Source organism: Chlamydotis macqueenii, chromosome 3 (genome assembly GCF_036417535.1).
Source record: "Chlamydotis macqueenii isolate bChlMac1 chromosome 3, bChlMac1.mat, whole genome shotgun sequence".
Lineage (NCBI taxonomy): Eukaryota > Metazoa > Chordata > Aves > Otidiformes > Otididae > Chlamydotis > Chlamydotis macqueenii.
Genome location: NC_141558.1, coordinates 115,469,562 through 115,485,869, shown reverse-complemented (window position 1 = coordinate 115,485,869; position 16,308 = coordinate 115,469,562).

Genomic DNA, 16,308 nt, shown 5'->3' with positions numbered 1-16,308 from the left:
ATTTGGTTTCTTTACAGGCAGAATGGGAGTGTTAAAGGGTGACATACAAGGCTCTAAGATTCCTTGTGCTAACAATCGATCAATTTCTGGTTTTAATCCTCTCCGTCCATCTAGGGATATGGGATATTGCCTTACCCTCACAGGTATGTGGGGTTCGGAAATTTGGATTTTAATCGGTGGGATTTCCAGTCTACTGATTGTGTCCGGAGAGTACCAGACATCGGGGTTAATTTGTTTTTGATCATCCACGGTCAAAGGATAAGCAGACACCGTTAGCTCTTGATTTTTCACTTTAATTTCTAATTGCAATTCAACAATTAAATCTCGTCCTAACAGATTAAATTCTGCTTCAGGGACGAGCAAGAGTTCACCCATTCCAAATTTATTTTCAGTTTCGAATACCACATTTTTGATTTTGCTTACTTTAAAGGGTTCTCCTTTTGCTCCAATTACTTGTACTTTTTCAGGGGAAACTTTACATCCCTCAGGTATTTGCCTAATAGTCGATTTCTCAGCCCCAGTGTCTACTAAAAAGGTGAACTCTTGTTTATGGGGACCTATTTTTAATTTTATCAAGGGCTCATGATGACTCCGGTCCCCTAAGATATAGAGCCCCTGACTCTCCTATTTCGTTTTCAATACTTCCTCATCCCTGATCCTTTCTCTGCAATTCTTCTTTATATGTCCTTTTTTTCCACAGTAAAAACAAAATCTCTGTTCCTTCTTTACTACTACGTTCCCTTGTTTCGTTCCAGCAGATCTGTGTTCACCAGTCCGCCCTCTGCGATCCTCTCTGACCGCTGCTACCATCATTTTTACTTGTCGCTTGCTGCTCTCTTCTTCCCGCCTTACGTAGACTTTCTGAGCTTCCCTCAATAATTCATCCAACCCTCTATTCTGCCAGTCTTCTAACTTTTCAATCTTCTTTCTGATATCTTCCCATGATTTTGCCACAAACTGAGTTTTGAGGAGCGCTTGCCCTAAAGGGTCGTCGGGATTTACCCCAGAGTACAGCTGAAGGGCTTTCCTCAGTCGTTCCAGCCACTCAGTAGGGCTTTCATCTTTCTTTTGCATTTCATTAAATGCTTTATTGATATTCTGGCCATGGGGTACTGCTTCTCTAATTCCCTGAATTACTATAGTTCTCAGGTCCTGCATATGGGTTCTATGCACCGGATCCTGATTATCCCAACTAGGTCTTTGAAGTGGCCATTTAATATCTGCTTGGGGTCCCTGGGCATGTTGAGCATCCCACAGTCTCATTCCTGCTCGTCTAATCATATCTCTTTCCTCGGTAGTAAATAACTGACCAAGGATAGATTACATCTCATCCCAAGTATAAAGGTTTGGTCCCAAAAATTGATCTAATCTTTCTGCCACTCTGAGGGGGTCCTCAATTAAGTTTCCCATCTCGGTTCTTTTAAAATCTCGTAGGTCAGCCGAGTTTAGGGGTACGGAAATATATCCGATCACAGGTTGAGGTCCCCCCATGGGTATTTCCCTTAGGGGGTACATCTGAGCTGCCCCTTTTTGACTTCTAGTTACGCGTCTAGGAAGAGGGGGAGACCCTTGTTCCGACTCTGGTGGGGGAGTGGGCGCTCTGGGGACCTCTGCGGGAGCAGGAGGAGGAATGTAAGGAGGGGGGGTTAGAAGGGTTTCGTCTAACGCTTCCTTCTTTTTCTTTTGTTTAGTTTTTATTTCATTCAGCGGGTAAAGTCTAGCTCCCGGTCTTTCTAGCCACACTTCCGCATATTGCCTCTCCTCCGGGTTAAGGGGTTTTTTATTATTAACCCAGAGGTTTAATTGCTGTCTTACCCAATCTTCTTCTGACCCATAGACTGGCCAAAAGACATTTTTAGAAATCTTCTTCCCTCCCCATATCTTAGTACAATATTCTATCATTTCCTGCTTATCTTTCCCTAGGGTTCCAGGGAAATATCTCCAATTGTCTAAGATATATGCCAGAGGGGTATTCTTAGGTACAGTGGGTACCCTTCCCATGGGAGTCGAAGGCTTGCTGCCCTTCGCCCCCATCTTCTGGAATATCCACAAACATACACTCACTCGCTCCCCTTGTTCCTGGCCCAGTCCCTCGCGGGAGATGGGAAACGCAGTACTTAAGAGCCCGCACTCGCTTGGTTCAGTATATCGAACCTCTCACTTGTTATATTCCAGGAAACCCAATCCCGCCCGAACGGCAAACCCGCGAACAAATTCGCAATATACTTACGCGTCCTGCGTCTTCGTCCGGACTCCCGTGCACAGAATTTTATGGGATTTTACCAGTCCTTTTTTGCTCAATATCCTAGAATTTAGGTTCGTCGGTAAGGTTGGAGTAAGCTGTTGGTCGTGGGGCCGCGAAATGTCGCGGGGCGCCTCCCCGGAGGACCAAAGCCCACCGTTCCTTATCCGAGTCACGGCACCAGACCAGCAAAACACAGACTAATTTGATCTATTCCCAGGATCACTAGCGGTCACTCTATCAGTCAGTGAGTCCCCAGCTGGAGCCCCAAACCAACCTGGGTACCCACCCAAAGGGGACTATGCTGCACGTCAGACGTCTCTGCGCGATTTACCACCTGCCCCGGCCACACGTATGACTTACAGGCCCCTATCGTTAAACATACCGTTTGGTCCGCGGCTTCAGGAGGTTGTTGTCTGCTCCCGTGGTGAGCGGCTGGCAGCAGAGGCTCCTCCGAGAAAGTGCTCGGGGCGCGCCTAGGAGAGTCCGCTCCGCAGTCGATCCCGCAGCCAAGCAGAGAGCCTCCTGCCTGGCTCGCCAAACTGACGTGCGGAAAGCAGACTCCACAATCTGAGAGATTGTAAAGTAGGTATGTTTATTCGGCGCCGGGCAGCACGGGGGGTAGTCCCGCCAAAATCGTGTGCGCCCGGCGTGGCAATTCACTTTGAATTTTATACAACCAAGTGTTACATGTACATGAAGTTAAAAAAACACGCCTATACATATGCATGAGCTATCCCCGCTCCGTACTAAAATTAGTTCCAAGAGGTCATTTAGGTATCAGGACTGTCCTTCTGCAGGAGGTGCAGGACTTCTCACTTCAGATAAAGAGTTCAAAGCACAAAGCAAGGCCCCTCGGTTGGGGAATGCAAGACTTCCCCCCCTCGGGTAGTTTTTAGTTAGCAAAGCATAAAGCGCCATTTGTATCAGCATGCACAGCAATAATTAATAAATACCATATCTATTAAAGTTTCCTTAGCCCCTCTTCTCAACCCGATTATGGCAACTGTGGATGTGAAAGACATGTTTTTTACGGTACCCTACAAGCTGAGGACCAAGACCGCTTTGCTTTTACCTGGCAGGGGCAGCAATTCACTTGTACCAGACTCCCACGGGGATATAAGCACTCCCCCACGCTAGCCCATCATGCCTTAGCAGGAGAGCTGGAAATGGTTCCTGCCGAGGAGGGGGTCAGTGTTGATCAATACATCGATGACATTCTTGGGGCGGGGGGGAGGGAGGAGACAGAAAGGGTTCTGATAACTCAGGACAACATAGTCTCTCATCTAGAAAGTCTGGGGCTGAAGATTCCACCTGAGAAAATACAAACTCCCTCGAATGAAGTAAAGTTCTTAGGGATGTGGTGGGAGGAATGACATGTGTTCCGCCGGACGTCCTGTCCTCGTTAGATCAAACCAAAACGCCAGAGTCAAAAAAGGACTTAGAGCGTGTACTAGCGTTACTTGTGTTTTGGAGAAAACATATCCCGGATTTTTCGACTGTTGCAAGACCCCTAGATGATCTGTTGCGAAAAGGGACCGGACGGGAGTGGGCTGAGCCCCACGAAGAAGCATTGCAGCTGTTAGTGTTGGAAGCGGCTGCTCACCAAGCCCTTGGTCCTATTCACCCCACAGATCCCGTCCATACTGAACGGGGTTTTGCCAGGACGGGGCTATCAGTACATTTGTGGCAGAAGGGCCCCGAAGGACCCACTCGACCTACTGGGTTTTATTCCCGCAGCTTTAAAGATGCTGAAGAGAGAAACAGCCTGGGAAAAGGGTGGGTTTGTTGTTACTTTAGCCCTGAGAGAAGCCCCAGCCGCCTACTCCGCAGCAATCAATAGTGCTTAGAGGCCCATTTAGGGCAATCAAGCCGGTTTTAGCAGGGACCCCACCCCTTGACCGGGTGGCCCAGAGACCCTCTGCGTGGAAATGGGACGCTCAGACAGAGCATTATTGTGACATCTTTACGGTACCAGAGGGGGCTGCAAAGATGTTAACCGTTCCGGAAGAAATGCACCCAGAGAGAGAAACAAATGAGCTCCCTCCCGTAACACAAGTGGCTCCTCCGTGTTCTGGGCAGTGGCAGAACGTTTGGTTTACCGATGCTGCTTCTAAGCGGGAAGGAAAAACTTGGAAATATCGAGCTGTAGCACTTCGGGCCGACACTGACGAACAGGTTATCACAGAAGGGGAAGGCAGCGCTCAAGCAGGGGAATTAATTGCCATGTGGAGTGTTTTCAAGCATGAGACCCAATCTCCCTCTCCTGTCTACATCTCTCCCGATTCCTACGCCGTATTGAAACGCTGTACTGAATGGCTTCCGTTTTGGGAACAGAACAGTCCTCTTCACCAAGCTATGACAAGAGAGGCATGAGCAGTACAGAGGACAATTCACTTAAAAACCTTGAAACTGGCCAATGCGGGGGAGAGAAGGAAGAAAAAGAAAAAGTATTTCTACTTGTCATTTAGAATGACGGTTATATTTGATCACTAAAGCTGAAGGCCATCTGTGATCTCCCAAATGAAATCCCACCAGCATGAAGAGATCAGTTTGTCTTACTTTAAATTCTTATTCCAACACTGACAGAGAATGTGACCCTGAGCAGCGGAGATTTACAAGAAACCCGTGCACTGAGCAGTCCAGTGGCACGGGATATACGCCTGGATCCACTCCGAATAAAGGAAAATGGCTCACGGTTAACACGCACACAAGGGCTCCAGAACCGGACTTCACTTTCTTTCTTTTTTTCTGGGGGGTGCGTGCTATTACACATACACATATAGGTACAGCATCAGCAGCGCACGGGCTGGTAAGATACCTATTTCAAACAATTTTAAAGCCATTTTCAGTACCAAGAAAGCATTCACAACGTACCTGGGTGAAAGACGCTTCAGAACGTCAGGTTATTGTCAATCAGAAGTACAGCTGCGAGTAAATCCACGGAGTAAAGCAAACATTCCCTTCATAAACCGGACCTGAACCAGGGCTCCGCGTTTCTGCGCGGCCACCCCGGGAGCAAAGCGGCGGGGACGGCCCGCGGGAAGGAGCCGGTGCCGCACCTTTATTTCTGGACACCGCGAGCCGGGGCTGTTTCTCCAGCAGCAGGAACAGTCGCTCTGCAGAGCTGAGCTTCCCCAGCGCGCCCGGCTCCGCCTCTGTGCCGAAGAAGACCTTGCCCGAGCCGCAGCCCACCTCAGGGGAAAACCGGCAACCGGAGCGGACCGGGAAGCGTTTCGGGCGAGCGCTTCCAGCAGCCCCGCAGCCCCTCACGCCCGCTCGCCCCCTGGCAGGGAGGAGGGCAGCGCAGCCCGCAGCTCCCCGGGGGTGGCGAGGGGACCCGGCCTGACCGAGCGGCAGATGGCCCTGCCCACGGCAGGGGCGGCACCGGACGGTCCTGAGGGGCCCCTTCCCACCCACACCCACACCCACACCCACACCCAGAGCCGTGGGGCCCCGCGCCGCGGCCGCCCGGCTCCGGGCTGCCAAGCGAACGAGGCCCCGTTCCCCGCCCAGCCGGAGCGGAGCGGAGCGTCCCGCGCGGGCACCGGCGCCTGCTCCGCCCTCCCCTCCGTGGCCCTGAGCCGCGCCCGCACCTCCCGCGCCAGGAAGGGCTCCAGCCCGCGGCCCGCCCGGCACACGCACCGCCCGCCCCCCGCCGCCCTCGGTGCGGGCCGGGGGGCCTGGCGGGACCGGCCCTCCTCGGCGGGGCGCCGCCTCGGGGTGCTCTCCCGCCCTCAGCCCGCCCTGAAGCGCCGGGGCTGTGGCGCGGGGCAGCGTGGGCGCTGGCCTTTCGCGAGGAAAAGCTGTAGACCCCCCCCCGCCCGGGAGGGACTGGGCACCCGCGGCCGCTCCAGCAGCGGGAAAAGGGAGATCCTGTCTCGCCTGGCACCGCTCACGCAGCTCTGCATTCACCAAAGGCCGGGAGCGGTCCCTTGGCTGGAGCAAAGCCATCTGTGCTCCGGAGCACACTGGCCTCCAGCAAGCGCTCCGGGGCCAGAGCTGGCAGGGGACAACCCCGCCCGGCCAGAGGTAACGGGTTTTGGTGGAAAATTCAGACTTAGAAATCCTCAGGGTCTTGCTTCCCTTCCCTCAGTCAGCTGGGGAGAGTTTCCTGCTTTTTCTTTCTCTGGAGACGGACTCTTGGCCACCCCTGGCACAGCAAGCACCAGCTGAGCACAGCGCGGCAGGAGCCCAGCAGCGGGGTGTGCGACTCTAACGAGGAACAGGAGCCCACCTGCAGGGGAAGTGCTCAAGGCCAGCACAACCTGGAAGCGGCCACCAATTTTGGTTCCTTAAATTGCGGGCTCTTGGCACATCTCTGTCTGAAGACAGTTACCCAAACCCATCACACTTGGTGGCCACTGGAGTTCCCCTTCACCAAGCTGCTGTCTTTCACTGGTTTTGCTTTGGTGCCTGTGAGAAATCAATCAGCTGCTTAACAGCTCGGGGAGAGTGGAGGAGAAGGTTTTGGAGGAACTGGAGGCACTAAACAACCTGTGCAGTGCAGATTTACGCACCGGCTGAGTAGAACACTGACAGCTGCCTTTCACCAGAGAATGTGCTTCCCTTCGTGACCTGCTGCTGCCATGCGGGAGAGCAGCTGCCAGGGCAGTCAGGCTGCGTTGCGGTCTCGGCAGAAATCCCGCGTTCCCAAGGAGCCTGCACCCCGGCTGGACACCAGTGCGTGCTCCTGTGAGGGTGCAGGGATGGAACAATTTCACAATAAATTAACCTAAAATCCCTTTGGCCACACCACAGAGTTTCCCTCAAGGAACTACATTCAGCAAGGCGAGTCTCTCTTTCAGGAATCATTTTTTCCCCCTCGGATGAAGTCTCTTACCAGCAGCTGATGGACACCCCCAGAACAATACAGGTGGACAGCCCTGTCTTTGCTCGTCACCACAGCACTTCCTTACAAGAGGCGGTTTTGGGGAGGGTATGAGCTGAACGTAATTCCTCCCACCAGGTCCCACAACCCTGCCCTTTGGTTCCCTGCATCCCTGCTGCGTGGCCCTGCTGGCTGTGGCAGAACAGCTGTTGCCCGTGGCCAAGCTGCGGGCTCAGCTCTAAGAAATGACGCAGCAGAACTTCTTGTTTCAGCCTACTCAGGCTTGGAGCAAGTTGCTGGTACAACTTACTCATAACTATCTTGTGAAATTGTCACCACAGCGGGGGTATTTATTTGCACCTCCACCCCGCAAAGAGAATAGGCAAATGCTTTTCTTGGACCATCTGAAGCTTGGGAAACACATTTTTAAGGGTGCCTAAGCCCTTCTCCGCATCACAGCGTGATCACTTCGAGAGGGCGCTTCAGACAGCAGAACTTTTAAACCACCCCCACACAAAACAGCTGTCATGTTCAACATAGCTGTGGACACGCTGCCCAGCATTCACGAGCAGTTGACACACATGACTCTGGCAGGCATTTCACATCTGTTGGCAAAGCCCCCAAGACCTGTCAAGAGAACCCCACAGGGATATACAAATGAGGGGGAAAAAAAAAAAGAAAGAATTAATCACATAGATTCCTCACCTAGACTTGCTGTATCAGATAACAGCCACAGGATCCTGATGTCAAGACTCAGGTTCAGTGCCCCCTCCCTCCAAAAACACAGCTCACACACTTCCAAATTCTGGTGTAATTTTATTTTTTTTTTTAATAAAAGCCAGCTTCCAGATACCTAATCATTACTGTGCTGTTTGTGCAGGACTAACAAACTTTAAATACTAAAATGCACAAGGCAAGTCGAAAGAAGCCGTTTGTTTCAAACTGCTCAGCAGCGCAGGCTCAAGCGCTTATTTGCAATGGCTTCACTTTTTGTACCGTCAGTTCTATGTAGCAACGACTGTGTATAAAGAATATAGCACACACTATTGTTTCCATTGTCAATTTACAAGAGAAGAAAAATAAATATTTCCCATTCTTATTAGACATGAACACTTCAGTAGAAAGTTACAGCTGTTGTGTTGGCGTGACCTGCAGCTTCAGGAGGAAAAAGGACATGCATACGTTCCTCTTAAGAACTCTAAACTATGACTTTGTAAGAAATTACAGAGGACAGATACAGCCAACAGAATACCGATTATCTGAGTTCAGAACACTTGTGATTCCTGCTCCGGGCAGGGGGGGTGGGGGGAGAGGGGGCTGTGGGGAATATTGCAAAATACAAAAGCTGGCAGCTTGCGTTATGTAAGTGAGACAAACCATGTAGGGTACAGCCTTTTCTTCACGTGTTTGTCTGTGAATAGCAGGCTTGTGGTTTTAGGCAAAGATTAAGTACTTGAGTCAGTCCTAGCACCTTTCACACATAACTAGCACCGTAAAGATGCGAGGAGCTCAGCAAACACCGAAATTTCATGCTTAATAACTAAAGCTTGCACTTTGTAGAGTTTGTGCACGGTACACGTTTTGTTTATTAAGGTTACTGTGCAAAAGCATTCTCAGTCACTGAAGACGTTTCTGTAATTCTGTTAAAATTATTAGCAACATTTCTAAAGTTTAGCAGGCCCGAGTGAGATTAATGAAAACAATCGTACTCGTGGTTCACCCCTGACTGCTGCGCACAGACACTGTAGCACTGAATTGGCAAAGGAGAAAACAATGGCAGCAGCCTAAATGTCCAATCCAGTGAGGGAAAAATGAGTTAATATGCACTGCAGATTACGTAAAAATATATCGATATTTTTGAAAGGCACAAAGCTTTGTACAGGTGGATCTATCAGTGCAAATACAAATGTATGCGGTACCAACTTCTTCAGGCCAGATCTAATTACAGTATATTACAATCAATCTCTTAATTTCCTGTTCCAGACACAGGCTGAGAAGCTGCAGAACTGACTGCAGTCTGGCGATCGGAAAAAGGACGCGGGGCTCCCCCGGCGAGCGGCAAAAGGACGCGGGGCTCCTCCGGTGAGCGGAAAAAGGACACGGGTCTCCTCCGGCGAGCGGAAAAAGGACGCGGGGCGCATCCGGGCAGGGGAAAAAGGACGCGGGGCTCCTCTGGCGAGCGGCAAAAGGATGCGGGGTGCATCCGGCAACGGGAAAAAGGACACGGGGCTCCTTCGGCGAGCGGCAAAAGGACGCGGAGCTCCACCGGCGAGGGCCAAAAGGACGCGGGGCTCCTCCGGCGAGGGGAAAAAGGATGCGGGGCTCCTCCGGGCAGGGGAAAAAGGACGCGGGGCTCCTCCGGCGAGGGGAAAAAGGACGCGGGGCTCCTGCGGCGAGGGGAGAAAGGACGCGGGGCTCCTCTGGCGAGGGAAGAAAGAACGCGGGGCTCCTCCGGTGAGGGGAAAAAGGACGCGGGGCTCCTCCGGCGAGCGACAAAAGGACGCGGGGCGCCTCCGGCAACGGCGAAAAGGACGCGGGGCTCCTCCGGCGAGGGCCAAAAGGACGCGGGGCTCCTCCGGCGAGCGGCAAAAGGACGCGGGGCTCCACCGGCGAGGGGAAAAAGGACGCGGGGTTTCTCCGGCGAGCGGAAAAAGGACGCGAGGCTACTCCGTCGAGGGGAAAAAGGACGTGGGGCTCCTCTGGCGAGGGGAAAAAGGACGCGGGGCTCCTCCGGCGAGCGGCAAAAGGACGCGGGGCTCCTCCGGCGACGGGAAAAGAAAACGCGGGGCTCCTCAGGAAAGGGGAAAAAGGACGCCGGGCTCCTCCGGCGAGGGGAAAAAGGACGCGTGGCTCCACCGGCGAGGGGAAAAAGAACGCGGGGCTCCTCCGGCGAGGGGAAAAAGGACGTGGGGCTCATCCGCCGAGGGGAAAAAGGACGCGGGGCTCCTCAGGAAAGGGGAAAAAGGACGCGGGGCACCTCCGGCGAGCAGCAAAAGGACGCGGGGCTCCTCCAGGCAGGGGAAAAAGGATGCGGGGCTCCTCCGGCGAGGGGAAAAAGGACGCGGGGCTCCTCCGGCGAGCGGAAAAAGGACGCGGGGCTCCTCCGGGCAGGGGAAAAAGGACGCGGGGCTCCTCCGGCGAGGGGAAAAAGGACGCGGGGCTCCTCCGGCGACGGGAAAAAAAACGCGGGGCTCCTCAGGAAAGGGGAAAAAGGACGCGGGGCTCCTCCTCCAGCGAGGGGAAAAAGGACGCGGGGCTCCTCCGGCGACGGGAAAAAAAACGCGGGGCTCCTCAGGAAAGGGGAAAAAGGACGCGGGGCTCCTCCTCCAGCGAGCGGCAAAAGGACACGGGGCTCCTCCGGCGATCAGAAAAACACGCGGGGCTCCTCCGGCGAGGGGAAAAAGGACGCGGGGCTCCTCCGGCGAGCGGCAAAAGGACGCGGGGCTCCACCGGCGAGGGGAAAAAGGACGCGGGGCTCCTCCAGCGAGGGGAAAAAGGACGCGGGGTTTCTCCGGCGAGCGGAAAAAGGACGCGAGGCTCCTCCGTCGAGGGGAAAAAGGACGCGGGGCGCCTCCGGCAAGGGGAAAAAGGACGTGGGGCTCCTCCGGCGAGCGGCAAAAGGACGCGGGGCGCCTCCGGCGAGGGGAAAAAGGACGTGGGGCTCCTCCGGCGAGGGGAAAAAGGACGTGGGGCTCCTCTGGCGAGCAGCAAAAGGACGCGGGGCTCCTCCGGCGAGCGGCAAAAGGACGCGGGGCTCCACCGGCGAGGGGAAAAAGGACGCGGTGCTCCTCCGGCGAGCGGAAAAAGGACGTGGGGCTCCTCCGTCGAGCAGAAGAACATGCGGGGCTCCTCCGGCGAGCAGAAAAAGGACGCGGGGCTCCTCCGGCGAGCAGAAAAACACGCGGGGCTCCTCCGGCGAGCAGAAAAAGGACGCGGGGCTCCTCCGGCAAGCGGAAAAACACGCGGGGCTCCTCCGGCGAGGGGAAAAAGGACGCAGGGCTCCTTTGGCGAGGAGAAAAAGGACGCGGGACTCCTGCGGCGAGCAGAAGAAGGACGCGGGGCTCCTCCGGAGAGCGGCAAGAGGACGCGGGGCTCCCTCGGGGCAAAAGGACGCGGGGCTCGCAGAGTTGAGCGTGGAGGGGTGTCACCCTGCAAAGGCTTGGTGTGTTGTCACAGTCGCGGCTGTGAGGTCTGGAAGGCAACCAGCGCTTTGAGGTCTGGTGGGTGGCGGTGGGGTGGAAGCGGCTGTTGGGGGATCCGTCATTTGCATAGCCCCGCCCCCTCCTGCATTCTTTGGAATGTTTGGGTCCCCATGGCAGTTTTGGAATGTTTCCTCCCAGTTGGGCCAATGGACCCGCAGCCAGTAGGTCCTCCCGTTGGAGCTCCTCTGCCTGGCAGAAATCCTTTTGCATCTGTGATTCAGAGGGGTGAAGCTGGAATCTACAGGTCTCCTTAGACAACCTTCAGCAGCTGACTGGTCCCGTTGCTCATAGGAAGTGGAGGGGCTTTACGAGGTGAATCTGCCGTTCCCCGTCTTCTGGGGCTTATGGGAGCGGTTTTGGAGGGGAGGGAGATGTCAGTTCACGGTCTGGAGCCAAACGGGATAGAGCAGAGATGGGCTGTAACTTATCTGACCTCACTTGGGTGCCTGTAATGGAGCTGTAATCGTCTCCGCCTGCACAAGTGGACTAAGGTCCGACTTTGTTTTAAAGGAGGCGGAATGAATAAAAGCCGTGAATCTGCTGCGTGATCTTTCTGACCAAATCGATAAAGCTGTCCTTTAGGAGAAGTTAAACAGGACCTTGAACTCCCTGCTTATACAGACTAACTCCGTGTTGTGTGGCCGAAAAACGGGACCAAGGCTGGCTCGGATATGGGTGTCCACACTAGACACATCCACCTTTGGTCAGATGAGTACTGCTGACGCGGAAGTCACGGACACTGCTGACGACCAATATGATCAAGCAAATGCCAATTTATTGTTGATACATCCCGGTTAATATAGCCCTTCTAATTCCGTATCATGCGCAAGCTCTCTACTAATTGGTTAACTGTATCATGCACGCGCTCCTAGCTAAAATATGATTCCTTAAGTCTCTTTGTTCACGCGCACGGCTCTCTCTACCTGCACCCTGCTTCACGTTCAGCCCCCAGTCACGTATGCCAGCTGTTTTCCTTCTTCTCAAGGTTGCTTCGTTTACTTTCTCACAGGCGGCCTCATTATTTTCTCACAGGTGGCTTCAGTACTTTCTTGCAGGCATGTGGTGGTTTAGCCCGGATCACCACACAGTTTCTTACTCACCCTGCCCCTACCTAGTGGGACAGGGGAGAGAAATTGGGAAGAAAGGAAAACTCGTGGGTTGAGATAAAAACAGTTTACTAAAAATACTAAAAACTACAAAGGTAACAGGATATAAGGATATTAATATATACAAAATATACAAAATGAGCAATGTACAACTTCTCACCACCCAATGTCCGAATGACCGATGCAGCCCGTCCTGAGCAGCGATCACAGGAACAACACCGAGCAGCAAGCAAAGGGGGAGAGCAAGCTAGCAAGGTAGAGGGAACGATGCCAGCAAGCAAGAGAGAAGAAAAGAATGCCAAGGGTGCCCGAACGGATACCCGACAAGAAAAGGAATAACTGAAAATGATGCCCCCTCCCATGGGCAACCCCCACTTATATACTGAGCATGACGTTTATGGCATGGAATACTCTCTTTGGCCAGTTTGGATCAATTATTCTGTCTGTCTTTTGCCCAGCTTCCCGCATCTGCACGTTAACGCGACCTTAACGAGACTTGGAAAGCCAGACAGTGTCCTTGGTCTCATTCACAACAACTCGTATCATCAGAATGTTTTTATCAACATTCTTCACACACAAAATCCAAAACACACCAGCTACTGAGAAGAAAATTAACTCCATCCCTGCTGAAACCAGGACAGTATCCACCCCTTATTCCATACCATTTACGTCATGCTTATAGATATACACACAGATATCACTATCTCGATCTATGAGCTATCCCTCCAAAGTCTGTTGAGTTAATTTAGTCCATGACTTTGGGCTCCATCTGTGATAGCAGTCTCTCAGGGCAGGAGAGATGGTATGTAGTGTGAAGTTGTTACATACTGCATCTGGAACTCGTAGCTGGTACCTCTGGCGCGGCTGGTGTATCACGTCCATGGTCTGCAAGTTGAAGAGGTTGATCTCGAGGAAGTTGTTGGTCACCAGTTCTGACTCCATCACTGCTGCACATCGCTCGGTTTCATCAAAGCTTGTTCTTCACTGTTGAGTGTGATTCTTGCTGCACTACCTCTGATAGAACATAAAAGAACTACAGACATGATTATATACAGTTCAAATTATTGGCTATTTTCACCTAGAATCAAATCTCCTTGAGGTACACATCGGACTTCCCCATCCTCCCGCATCACCCACCAAGTACATCCAGGTCCTTGAGCGAAAGCAATCCCACGGATGGGTTTGCCTTTGCCCAGAGGAGGAATAACCCAGACTGTTTTCCCCAACATATTCCTTACATGCACCACAGGAACTTTATCACCATCTACAGTATGTAAAAGTTCAGATTGGGCAGGGCCAGCTCGATTGATGGATCCCCGAGTGTTGACTAACCAAGTGGCTTTTGCTAAGTGTTTGTCCCAGTTTTTGAAGGTTCCACCACCCATTGCTTTCAGTGTAGTTTTCAGCAGTCCATTGTACCGTTCAATCTTTCCAGAGGCTGGTGCGTGATAGGGGATGTGATATACCCACTCAATGCCATGCTCTTTGGCCCAGGTATCTATGAGGTTGTTTCGGAAATGAGTCCCATTGTCTGACTCTATTCTGTCTGGAGTGCCATGTCGCCAGAGAACTTGCTTCTCAAGGCCCAAGATGGTGTTTCGGGCGGTGGCATGGGGTACAGAATATGTCTCTAGCCACCCAGTGGTTGCTTCCACCATTGTAAGCACATAGCGCTTGCCTTGGCGAGTTTGTGGGAGTGTGATGTAATCAATCTGCCAGGCCTCTCCATATTTGTATTTCAGCCATCGTCCTCCATACCAAAGAGGCTTTAGCCGCTTGGCTTGCTTAATTGCAGCGCATGTCTCACAGTCGTGGATAACCTGTGCAATAGTGTCCATGGTTAAATCCACCCCTCGATCACGAGCCCATTTGTATGTTGCGTCTCTTCCTTGATGACCTGAGGTGTCATGGGCCCACCGAGCTAAAAATAGTTCACCTCTGTGTTGCCAGTCTAAGTCCACTTGGGAAACTTTAATCTTAGCAGCCTGATCCACTTGCTGGTTGTTTTGATGTTCTTCAGTGGCTCGACTCTTGGGTATGTGAGCATCTACGTGACGTACTTTTACAACAAGCTTCTCTAACCGGGCAGCAATATCTTGCCACAGTGCGGCAGCCCAGATGGGTTTGCCTCTGCGCTGCCAGTTGCTCTGTTTCCATTGCTTTAACCACCCCCACAGAGCATTTGCCACCATCCATGAGTCAGTGTAGAGATAGAGCTTTGGCCATTTTTCCCGTTCAGCAATGTCTAAAGCCAGCTGGATGGCTTTCACCTCTGCAAACTGACTTGATTCACCTTGGCCTTCAGTGGCTTCTGCCACTCGTCGTGTAGGACTCCACACAGCAGCTTTCCACTTTCGATGTTTTCCTACAATACGACAGGATCCATCAGTGAACAAAGCATATCGCCTCTCATTTTCTGGGAGGTTGTTGTATGGTGGGGCTTCTTCAGCACGTGTCACCTCTTCCTCTGGCGGCATTCCAAAATCTTTGCCTTCTGGCCAATCTGTGATCACTTCTAAGATTCCTGGGCGATTGGGGTTTCCTATTCGGGCTCGCTGTGTGATCAGTGCAACCCATTTACTCCACGTGGCATCAGTTGCATGATGTGTAGAGGGGACCTTCCCTTTGAACATCCAGCCCAACACTGGCAATCGGGGTGCCAGGAGGAGCTGTGCTTCAGTACCAATCACTTCTGAAGCAGCTCGAACTCCTTCGTATGCTGCCAGTATCTCTTTTTCAGTTGGAGTATAGCGGTCCTCGGATCCTCTATATCCCCGGCTCCAAAAGCCTAGGGGTCGACCTCGAGTCTCTCCTGATGTTCTCTGCCAAAGACTCCAGGTAGGGCCATTCTCCCCGGCTGCGGTGTAGAGGATGTTTTTAACATCTTGTCCTGTCCGGACTGGCCCAAGGGCTACTGCATGAACAATCTCCTGTTTAATTTGTTCAAAGGCTTGTCGTTGTTCAGGGCCCCATTTAAAATCATTCTTCTTTCGAGTCACTTCATAGAGAGGGCTTACAATCATACTGTAATTTGGAATATGCATTCTCCAGAAACCCACAACACCTAAAAAGGCTTGTGTTTCCTTTTTGTTAGCTGGTGGAGCCATAGCTGTGATTTTGTTGACCACATCCATTGGAATGTGACGACGTCCATCTTGCCACTTTACTCCTAAAAACTGGATCTCTTGTGCAGGCCCCTTGACTTTGCTTTGTTTTATTGCAAAACCGGCTTTCAGAAGGATTTGGATTATTTTCTCCCCTTTCTCAAAAACTTCTTCTGCTGTGTTGCCCCATACAATGATGTCATCAATGTACTGCAGGTGTTCTGGAGCTCCACCCTTTTCTAATACAGTCTGGATCAGTCCATGGCAAATGGTGGGGCTGTGTTTCCACCCCTGGGGCAGTCGATTCCAGGTGTACTGGACACCCCCCCAAGTGAAAGCAAACTGTGGCCTGCATTCTGGTGCCAGAGGAATGGAGAAGAACGCATTGGCAATATCGATGGTGGCATACCACTTGGCTGCTTTTGACTCCAGTTCATACTGAAGTTCTAGCATGTCTGGCACGGCAGCACTCATTGGTGGTGTAACCTCATTTAGGCCACGATAGTCCATTGTTAGTCTCCATTCTCCATTAGATTTTCGCACTGGCCATATGGGACTGTTAAAGGGTGAGCGGGACTTGCTGATCACTCCCTGGCTCTCCAGTCGACGAATCAGCTTGAGGATGGGGATTATGGAGTCTCGGTTGGTGCGATATTGCCGCCGGTGCACCGTGGTAGTAGCAATTGGTACCTTTTGTTCTTCAACCTTCAGCTTTCCCACAACGGAAGGGTCCTTTGAAAGTCTGGGCAAGATGGACAGCTGTTTATTTTTCTCTGTCTCCACGGTGGCTATACCAAAAGCCCACCGGTGCCCTTTTGGGTCT